Genomic DNA, 8,525 nt, shown 5'->3' on the forward strand with positions numbered 1-8,525 from the left:
AAGTTGAAGGAGCTCCCTCCCTCCTTGCAGGACAAATGAAGAGACATCACAACAGATAAGGAGAGGAGTGGGACTCTATCACTGCATCACAGTGCCCATTCCGTCTGTCCATTTGTAGACTGACTCTTTCACATCTGACTAGGTAACCTTAAGCTAGAAAGTCACAGGCTCTGTTTCTCCTATGTTTTCTCTTCCTCTTGTTTGCTTTCCTCCAAGAATGATGACCCAGCAGCAGCTCAGTCTATGCTTATGACCCAGTCACTACCATACAGTCTTGCCCCATATCCATGTCAACAGTGATTGCTTGGTACTTCAGGAGGAGCACTAACAATGGACTGACAGTTACTCTGTGTCTTCCTAGGAGGGCCAAAGGAAGAGGAGGAGCAACAGAAGAGGACAGAAGAACACTCATCCTCTTTGTCTACGGTGAGCTTTCCTGTCTCTGCCTGGGGTAAAATTGTTGATTTCTTGGTTTCCATCTTTTTCAAGTGCATTCAGGCATGACATTGTGACAGTGCCTTTTTTAGATCTTAGGTACCTGGGTCAAGAGGACATTTGCCACTGGCAATGCCAAACCTGCCTGTAAACAGTGTGGTAGGATCCTTTTTTCTTTTCTTTTCTTTTCTTTTTATTATGGTTTATAGCCAGGTTGGTTTTTATATAATACCCAGTGCTCATCCAAGCAAGTGCCCTCCCCCATGCCCATCACCCATTTCCCCCTCACCCCCACCCCCATCAACCCTCAGGTTGTTCTCAGCATGGAAGGGTCTCTTATGGTTCGCCTCCCTCCCTCTCCTTGACTATTTCCCCCTTCCCCTCCCCCTTGGTCCTCTGTTAAGTTGCTCCTGTTCCTCATATGCGTGAAAACATATGGCATCTGTCCTTCTTTGCCTGACTTCTTTCATTTAGCATAACACCCTCGAGTTCTATCCACATTGCTACAAATGGCCAGATTTCATTCTTTCTCATTGCCATGTAGCATTCCATTGTGTATGGAAACCACGTCTTCTTGATCCATTCGTCAGTTGATGAATATTTACGCTCTTTCCGTGATTTGGCTATTGTTGAAAGTTTGGTGAGTTCCTTGTAGATTTTGGATACTAGCCCTTTATCCAAAATGTCATTTGCAACTATCTTTTCCCACACTGTTTGTTGACTATTAGTTTTCTTGATTGTTTCCTTTGCAGTGCAGAAGCTTTTTATCTTGATGAGGTCCCAATAGTACATTTTTGCTCTTGATTCCCTTAACTTTGGGTATGTGTTGAGTAGGAAATTGCAGTGGTTGAGGTCAAGGAGGTTGTTTCCTGCTTTCTCTAGGGTTTTGATGGTTTCCCATCTCACAGTCAAGTCCTTCATCCATTTACTGAGTATATTTTTGTGTATGGTATAAAAGAGTGGTCTCATTTCATTCTTTTGCATGTTGTCGTCCAGTTCTTCCAGCACCATCTGTTAAAGAGGCTGTCTTTTTTCCACTGGATACTCTTTCCTGCTTTGTCAAAGATTAATTGGCCATACATTTGTGGGTTAAATTCTGGATTCTTTATTGTGTTCCATTGGTCTTTGGGCCAATACCATACTTTCTTGATGATGACAGGTTTGTAGTAGAGGCTAATGTCTGGGATTGTGATGCCTCCGTGTTGGTTTTCTTCTTCAATATTACTTTGGCTATTTGGGTTTTTTTTTTTTTCTGTGTGTGGTTCCCTAGGAATTATAGGAGAGTTTCTTCTAGCTTTGCAAAGAATGCTGGTTCAATTTTGATTGGGATTGCATTGAATGTGTAGATTGCTTTGGGTAATAATGCCATTTTTAACGATGTTTATCCTTTAAATCCATGAGCATGGAATGTTTTTCTAGTTCTGTGTGTCTTCTTCAATTTCTTTCATAGGGTTTCTACAGTTTTCATCGTATAGGTCCTTCACATCTTTGGTTAGGTTTATTCTTAGGTATTTTATGGTTTTTCGTGCAATTGCAAAAGGGATCAGTTTCTTGATTTCTCTTTCTGTTGCTTCATTATTGGTGTATAAAAATGCAACTGATTTCTGTACTTGATTTTGTACACCACTATCGGGTTTTCCATGTAGAGTATCATGGACTCTGTGAAAAGTAACAGTTTGACTTCATCTTTGCCAATTCTGAGGCCTCTTATTTCCTTTTGTTGTCTGATTGCTGATGCTAAGACTTCCAGCACCATGTTCAACACCAGTGGTGAGAGTGGACATCCCAGTCGTGTTCCTGATCTCAGGGGGAAAGTTCTCAGTTTTTCCCCATTGAGGACGATATTAGCTGTGAGCTTTTTGTTAATGGCTTATATGTTTAAGTAAGTTGTTTCTATCCCGACTTTCTCGAGGGTTTTTATTAAGAAAGGATGCTGTATCTTGTCAAATGCTTTTTTTCTGCATCTATTGACAGGATCATACGGTTTTTATATTTTCTTTTGTTAATGTGATGTATCACATTGATTGATTTGCAAATATTGAACCAGCCCTGAAACCCAGGAATGAATCCTACTTGATCACGGTGAATAATTCTTACCCTATGCTGTTGAATTCGATTTGCTAGATTCTTGTTGAGGATTTCTGCGGGATTCTGAGGAATGTAGGCGGAGTCTAAGGACCGGCCCACAAACCCCAGTCGAACAGTCCCTGAGTAGGTGGTTGGTGTTGGCGAAATATCTATAGGAAAGAAGACAGACAACGTGAATGGTGGTAAAACCACACTTTACTAAGAAAGTCAGTGTCTTTTATGCCATAGGGGATTACACATTTTTTTCCCTTTCTTTAATGATTACACAGTTTATGGTCCTTGAGAGAGTAAAAACATGCTCTGGGAAGGATCATTTTTTATCACAGAAGAGAGAAAAGCCGTGAGAACAGAAGTAAAAAAACAGGAATGAGGGAGTCTGTCTCTCAAAGAATTTTCTTTTCTTCAAGGCCCTTTAGCAGTTATGTCTGGGCAAGACGATCATTATCCCAAAAGTTAATTTTAGACAGAGGCTTGTGTTTGCCCCAACAGCAGGCAATGAGCTGGGAACAGAAATAATGTAAGGGAAAGTTGGCGCCACTAACTGACCCAAGTTGATTTCAAAACTTAAAGGTAGGTATATGCCTTTTTGCTTTTGCAAAGCAACGAGAAAATCATAGACAGGTTAAATAGAAGCCGCATGTGCAGCCCAGGAACCAAATGTTGCTTCACAGTCTTTTGACTTGTTCTGCAACTTCCCAAATAGTTCTCCTGTGCCCCGGAGGCATAGCCATCAACTGTCACTTATATAGATTCTCCTGTGTCCTGGAGGCAGTGCCATCAACGGTTGCTCTGCGGGAGGTTTTTTGGCCTGCTGGGTCCCAACAGATCTGAACCTGTGCATGGCATGATCTTAATTCTTTTATATTTATTGAGGGGTGCTCTATGACCCAGCATGTGATCTATCCTGGAGAATATACCATGTGTACTCAAGAAGAAAGTGAATTCCATTTTTTCAGGATGTAGCATTCTAAATATATCTGTCAAGTCCATCTAATCAATGTGTTGTTCAGGTCCATTGTTTCTTTAGTGATTTTCTGTCTGGTTGATCTATCCACTGCTGTAAGTGGAGTATTAAAATCTCCTGCAATGAGCACATTCTTATCAGGAAGATTGTTTCTGTTTGTGATTAATTGTTTAATGTATTTGGGTGCTGCCAAATTTGGTGTGTAGACATTTACAATTTTAGCTTTTCCTGATGGATAGACCCTGTAATTATTATTTAATTCCCTTCTTAATCTCTTGTTACTGCCTTAATTTTAAAGTCCCGTTTGTCCGGTATAAGTATGATACTCCAGCTTTATTTTGACTTCCAGTAGCCTGATAGATATTTCTTCATCCCCTCAAGTTCAATCTGAAGGTGTCCTTGGGTCCAAAATGAGTCTCTTGTAGACAGCAAATAGATAGATCTTGTTGTTGTTGTCGTTGTTGTTGTTGTTGTTGTGTTTATCCATTCTGCTACCCTATGTCCTTTGATTGGAGCATTTAGTTCATTTACATTCAGTGTTATTATTGAACAATATAGGTTTAGAGTCATTGTGTTCTCTGTAGGATTCATGCTTGTAGTGATGGTACTTTTTGTTCCTTGTAACATTTCCCTCATAGAGTTCCCCTTAGGATTTATTTAGTGGTGAATTCCTTGACTTTTTGTTTGTTTGGAAAACCTTTCTCTCTCCTTCTATTCTGAAGGACAGATATGCTGGATAAAGATTCATGGCTGTATAGTTTTCCTGTTCATTACATTGAAGATTTCCTGCTATTCCTTTCTGGCCGGCCAAGTTTCAGTAGATATGATAGGGTTTTTTTTTTTTCCTGCTAGTTTCACTATGATGTGCTGTGCAGAGAATCAATTCAAGTTATGTCAAAGGGGAGTTCTTTGTGCCTCTTGGATTTCAATGTCTGTTTCCTTCCCCAGTTGGTAGAAGTTCTCAGCTAAAATTTGTTCAAGTAGCCCTTCAGCCCCTTCCTCTCTTTCTCCTTCTTCTGGAATTCCTATGATGACGGATGTTATTCCATTTGATTGCATCACTCAGTTCTCAGATTCTCCTTTCATGCTCCTCGATCAATTTATCTCTCATTTTCTCAGCTTCCTCTTTTCTTATAATTGCATCTTCTAATTCACCTATTCTCTCCGCCTCTTCAGGATGTACAGTGGCCGCCTCCATTTTATTATGCACCTCATTTATAGCATTTTCTAATTCATTGTAACTATTTTCAACATCCATAATCTTTGTAGCAGTAGCATCTCTACTGTCTCCTATGCCTTTTTCTATCCCAGTGATGAATTGGATGACTTTTGTTCTGAACTCTTGGTCACTTAGGTTGCCTATATCTGTTTTGAGCAATTCTTTAGCTGTCACTCCTTCCTAAAATTTCTTTTGAGGAGAGTTCTTCAGTTTCGTTATTTTGGCTAGCTTTCTGTTTCTCGTCAGTTTTAAAAGCTTGTTATGCACACTGCACCTGTGAGTCATGCTACATTAAAAGAGGTCCCTATACTGTCCAGGGCCTGTGCATTCAGGAAGTTTTCTTTTAATGCTGTCCCTTGCTCTCGTTGTGACATTGGTTATTTGATTTCCCTGCTCGTCGTGATATTTGGGACTCCCCACCACATGTGCTTTGGTTTGTTTCTTGACATAGTCTAGTTCACTGCTACTGTTGTCCAATGAGGAACAGTCCAGAGTTTCAGAGGAAGCATGATCCTGCTGACACCTTCATTTCAGACTTGTTGGATCCAGAACTCCATGGGCGTGTCCTGCTTTGTTTGGATCCTTTTTCTCAGCAGCAATTTTTCCTGCTATGGTGAAGATTTTAAGGTCACCACCTAAAAGAACCTGAGTGTCCTATCATTCATGAAAAACAACTGTCTACAGGCATCCTGTTCATTGACTATTGGGGCCTCTGACTCAACCACTGTGTTTCATCTGGTTTCCTAAAGTCAAGAAAAGAAGGAAAGAGTAGTGCAATCAGTGTACATTATGATCTGATTCTGATGGTGTTTTCTATACATTCAGGCGGCCTCCGGATCAAATGAATACAGTATGTATTCTGCAATCAGTTTCTGGTTGATGACAAACTCTAGATGGTCAGGCAGATGGGGCTTTCCTGCTGTCTTTAGTCTGGAGAACTACCCTGATTCCAGGTTCCTGGTAGGACATAAGCTGGAGGGTGTGGGGGAAAAAGAGATTCCCAGGTGAAAAACTATGTCCATGTTTACAGTATGAGGATGGTAATGTATTAACTGTGTGTGTTCTGGGTGAGTGAGCATGAGGCTTCAGGGTGTCTTGTGACTCTGTGTAGTGTGATTCTCAATGTCAGTGTGTGTGTGTGTGTGTGTGTGTGTGTGTGTGTGTTTGAGAGAGACAGAAACAGAGGGACAGAGAAAGAGACAGAGAAACACACACAAAGAGAATGATAGGTACCTTAAAGAGAGATGCAGAGAGAGACAGAGACAGAGAGAGAGAGATGTGTATTTTCCCAGGAGATATGTACCACTGACACAGTAGAATGGCCAATGTCTACCTTCTCAAAACCTTTCCTTACACTGCACACTTTAAGGACTGTTTCTTGTTGGGGCCCAGAAGGCCAAAAAACCTCCCGCATAGGTGCAGGTGAACTATTTGGGAAGTTGTGGAGCAAGATGAAAGACTGTGAAACAACATTTGGCCTCCTGGGCCGCACATGTGGCTTCTGTTCATCCTGTCTATGATTTTCTCGTTGCTTTGCAAAGAGGCATATACTTTTAGTCTTTGAATCAACTTGGGTCAATCAGTAACTCCAGCCTTACCTTATTTTGTTTTTGTCTCTAGTTCATTGTCTGCTTGGGAGTAAACACAATCCTCTGTCAAAGACTTACTTCTTGAAGGATAAGTGTCTTGCCCATGAATAACTGCTGAAGGGCCTTAAGAAATGTAAATCTCCTCAAAAAAAATTCTTTAGGCTCATCTTATGCTTAAAAACAGACTTTTGCTAGGGAATCCCTCCCTTGTAATGACTTATTTCTTCCTGTTACTTACTACTGTCCTGTTAAGAATGACCCTTTCCGGAGCATGTCTTTACTTCAAGGACCTTGAACTATGTAATCATTAAAGAAATGATGTTATCACCCTTGGTATATAAGACACTGACTATCTTAGTAAAACATCGTATTACCACCATTCACGCTGTCTGTCTTCTTTCTTATAGATACTGCTCCGACACCAAACCCCTACTCAGGACCTTTCGACTGGGGTGCGTGGGCTGGTTCCCTGTAATCCAAGTGGCGCCTGAACAGGGACCTGAGTAGAAGGCATTTCAAAGGTATGGTAAATGGAATATTCACTGAAATACATGTTTCAGGTTGGTTAGGATCTCACCCAGGATGCTGCAGACCCCTCTATGCATTAGATAGATGTGGGGAGCGGCAAAGACTCAGCTCCTTGGCCATTTGCTAGCCGGATTTGTCACTCCCTGTGGGGAGTTGCAAAATAGGCAGGGGAGCGCCACTCCCTGCCAGAGGAGAAGCCAGAAGAGCAAAGATCAACCGCCTGCAGGCAGGGTGGTATAGGCCCCTCAGGCGCTGTGCTAGAACACTTTGGTCTGGTTCCCCTTTTACTCCAGTCTTAATCCCTTGACCCTGTTTCCTAGCAACTGACCTGGGTCAGCTGCCTTGTTTTCCCGCCTTGAAACCTTTATAAGAGACAGTTTTCTGAATAAAGCTCTCTCTTTCGCCTGATCGGAAACTGTGAGTTGTGTCTTTACTCTCTGTACGTCCCTTTTCCTGCCCTTTCTCTCCCTCCCTCAGGAAAAGAACCCACTAGGACTCTCCGCCCTGCTGGTCGGGCTGGACGAGACAGGTACCGCCGAACGGGACGAGCTCCCGGACCCGGCCTCTGGGTTACGACAGATAGAGAACAAGGAGGGTGAGTAAAGTAAAAAGTGGCATTTCAAAGGTAAGGTAAGTGGAATATTCTATGAAATAGTTCTACTTGTTTCGGGTTGCTGCAAACCCCCCAGTAGAGATAGGCAGAGTTAAAGTGGTGGATAGGCCAGCACTTGAGAAGCTTTGGGTCATACGACTCTTTATTGCTATGAAGAGCGTAGAATAAGTTTTGAGCCATAAGGAGTCTAAAGAAAGAGGACTCTGTATAGATATAATACGATGTATGCTTTCAAAGAAGGGGGTCAAGACATCGCCTCAGCACGTTGCACAGTTTTTACATACTGTGTCCCAGCTTGTTTCCCCAAGTCCCCAGGAGAACTAAAGAGCGGTGCAAACGGGGTACATCATGATCTCTCCCTGATGGTGTGTTGTTTTCCTAACATTCTGGAGTGTTGCGGTGATCCTAAGAATGGTACCTATTGCAGAATCAGTCTCTTGCTTCAAAAAACTTTAGATGGTAAGGGAGGCGGGGCGTTCTTGCTGTCTTCAGTCCGGAGAGCTACCCTGCTTCCAGATTCCTTTTAGGACTGAGGCTAGAGAATGGGGGAAAGAGAGCTTCCCAGGTGAAAAACTATGTCCTTGTTTCTGCAGCGTGAGCGTGAAAATGGATTCCTTGTGTGAGGTGTGCTTGTGTGTGCATGAGTCTTAGGGTGGTTATGTGTGTGTCTGTGTAGTGTGATTGTGAGTGTGTACGTGTTTGTGTGTGTGTTAGCTAGAGTCAGACACAGCGACAGAGACACACACACAAAGAGACACACATGGAGAGAGACATAAAGAGACAGAGATGTGTATTGTTTGTAAATTTAACTGGGCTCTTCCTTTCTTTCCGCTGTAATAAAATATAGCCTCAATATCCCGTTTAGAATGGCTGATACACAGGATTTGGACGCTTCTTACACGTCTCATAATTTCCCCGAAGCCAACATTTCTTCCCGTCACCTCATTACAACTTCCTAGCACCGTTGGATCCTCACCCTCTCTTATACCCACTTCCTTTGGTGTGTCCTCTTTGCTGTGTTGAATAGCTTAATACTTGTTCCTTGGTTTCCCTAAAATAAATACACACAAAGCAGTTAAGTGAGTGGCA

General features: G+C 42.1%; 1 long non-coding RNA gene across 1 annotated transcript in view; it reads left to right on the top strand.

Moving 5' to 3' along the window:
• LOC115278484 overlaps nucleotides 1-6,866 on the top strand; it is an 11,199-nt gene extending 4,333 nt beyond the window's left edge. The window contains exons 2-3 of the long non-coding RNA XR_003902915.1: nucleotides 362-426; nucleotides 6,703-6,866. This is a non-coding gene — a long non-coding RNA (uncharacterized LOC115278484). The remainder of the gene's footprint in view (nucleotides 1-361; nucleotides 427-6,702) is intronic.
• The last annotated feature ends 1,659 nt before the right edge of the window (nucleotides 6,867-8,525 follow it).

This window comes from Suricata suricatta, chromosome 14 (assembly GCF_006229205.1).
Source record: "Suricata suricatta isolate VVHF042 chromosome 14, meerkat_22Aug2017_6uvM2_HiC, whole genome shotgun sequence".
Classification (NCBI taxonomy): domain Eukaryota; kingdom Metazoa; phylum Chordata; class Mammalia; order Carnivora; family Herpestidae; genus Suricata; species Suricata suricatta.